The following is a 2,500-nucleotide window of genomic DNA, read 5'->3' on the forward strand; positions in this document are numbered from 1 at the left end:
CTTTTCATCCTAAGTCGGTAAATATTTGTCACCCTGACGGTACATATCTTTGACTATCTCCCGTTTTTCATGGAACAAAGGGGAGCCTATATCCCCGATAAAGGATGCATTAAAAGGGCGCTTATTTTTCGAACCACTCTCTCTCTCTCTCTCTCTCTCTCTCTCTCTCTCTCTCTCTCTCTCTCTCTCTCTCGTGTGCGCACGAACCTATTCATGTGTTGATATGTGTTGATGTTTTATTACATCAGAATAATTTTCGAGAAGATGAATATCTTGCGAAATAGTGCACTCCTGTCACCAAGCACCGGAACTATAAGTTTTAATCTAAAAACAAACGATCTTCAATAATAGTGGAATCGATAAAAACATCACAGAGTTGTGGCTAAGAAATCAGCAAAAACTAAACACAACCAGTTACTTGAAACTATACAGTGTGTACATGAATACACTGCTTTTCAACTCCACTAAAAATACAAGGCACTGGACTGCTTTTCACAAATATACAACATATCCTTGAACCTAAATGACGTTCAGTTTTAGTGCTTTAGTAACATTACTTAACGATTTCTTTCACAAATATTTGTGTGACTTAAAGGTAATTATATGACTCGTGATACTAAGCTTCATCATCATAAGGAAACTCATATTACTTCCATTTGAACAGAAGTAGACTGATTTAGAAAATATTTTCCTTAATGAAATGAACTATAAAGAAAAACTTGAGGAGGCAACTGCTAATAAAAAATTATGTTATCAGACCACTAACTCATCTTAAATTCAAATTGGCTCTTCTCATCCCTTGTTTATAATGTGATATGAACTTTGACAAGATGAGGTTGGTACTAAAAACTGCTTTTAGTAATAGTTCGGTTAAACAGAAGACTCTTCAATGAAATGTATTGAATACGTGTGTTTTGCCAAGTGTACCGTAAACGAAAAAATATGGCCATTGTGATATTCACTTAATCTTTTTTTTGGAAAATATGCAAAAAAAAAAAAAAAAATCTTTAAAAGAGGAAATGTAAGTGAAAAGATGCTCGTCGGCTTTTTCATCTCCCAAAAGTGGCAAGAAAAAATATGCCTTAGCAACAGCTATATAACTAGAATAAGTACTAGAGTACTTAGCCTCCTGGCTCGTAGAGTGGTAACGAGGTGGCCTAGCATTTGCATGGCAGCAGATTGATCCCAACCTGGGACCATGAGTTTAAGCCGTTTACTGGTGAGGCCACTGCTGTGGTTGGGCACCACAGTGGAGGGCTGGGCTTGGCCGGCTGTCGTTCTGGTGAAACTGGAACTGAAACCAGGCACCTTTATCTTAAAAGGTATACTCTCCGAACCGACGATTCTTATCGCGTTATTAAGGCCACTTCTCCCCGCAGTTTCTCCCAATAGATGTAGACTGGAGTCATGCATCTTTTTCTTACCTTGAAGACTTAAAAGATATAATACACTTAATGTATACACGCGTCCACTTTTCACGTCTCTCTTAGTTCACGTTATATTCTATCATCTATTTAACCAAAATGGGTTCAATAAAATCTTGAGTTCCTCACCACATTGCCATTTATACTGAAATATAAATGGCCAAAGAGTCAGAATTCTCAACTCACGCTGTATCGGACTGAACGATCATACAATTATTAGAGGAAAGTATTGATTATTCAATACTGCACATTTAAGTTATATCTTATGGATGAATGCATTAGCAATTTAGGCGGGGGATGATAACCCTGCTGCCAACTCCATTGGATGGATTGCATATATAATTTCAAGCCACATGGTCCGGGTCTTAGGCCTGGGAGGCCATTCAGTAACTAGATACTGCCACCATGATTCTATACACCTCTGCATTCTATTATCAAGTTTTGTGCCATAGCCTCTGTACCATGGTCTTCCACTGTCTTGGGGGTAGAGTTCTCTTGTTTGAGGGTACACTCGGGCACACTGTTCAATCTTTATTCTCTTCTTCTTGTCTTATTGAATTTTTTTATAGTTTATATATCAAATATCTATTTTAATGTTTTAGTTGTTCTTAAAATATTTCATTTTAATCGTTCATTACATCTCTTGTAGTTTATTTCCTTTTTTCCTTTCCTAACCGGGCTATTTTTACCTGTTGGAGACCTTGGGCTTTTAACATTCTACTTTTCTAACTAGGGTTGTAGCTTAGTTTGTAATAACAATACTATTAATTTCATACGATATATAAAAACGCCATGAAGATGCACTCTTAGCGTCAACTCCATTTTTCTATCAACTTGAGCATTTTTTTTTTCAGAAAACTCATCATCACGTATTTCTTCCATACTTCAATACTTTCTTCATTTCCCATTTCGCGTTCCGTTTATTCAATCATCCGAACGAAACAATTCTACTTTATCTAATTGCACTATCATTACCAAATGGGTAAGGCCTTTATTTGGTGTCTGCTTCGTTAAAAGAATTGTACGTATCTTGTCATAATATTCTATTAAAAACTAACGAAACGCGGGAACTGTAA

General features: G+C 36.4%; 1 protein-coding gene across 4 annotated transcripts in view; it reads right to left on the reverse strand.

Moving 5' to 3' along the window:
• cpx (complexin) overlaps positions 1-2,500 on the reverse strand; it is a 419,609-nt gene that overhangs the window by 84,914 nt on the left and 332,195 nt on the right. The gene's annotated exons all lie outside the window — the stretch shown is intronic.

Source organism: Palaemon carinicauda, chromosome 22 (assembly GCF_036898095.1).
Source record: "Palaemon carinicauda isolate YSFRI2023 chromosome 22, ASM3689809v2, whole genome shotgun sequence".
In the NCBI taxonomy this organism is placed as follows: domain Eukaryota; kingdom Metazoa; phylum Arthropoda; class Malacostraca; order Decapoda; family Palaemonidae; genus Palaemon; species Palaemon carinicauda.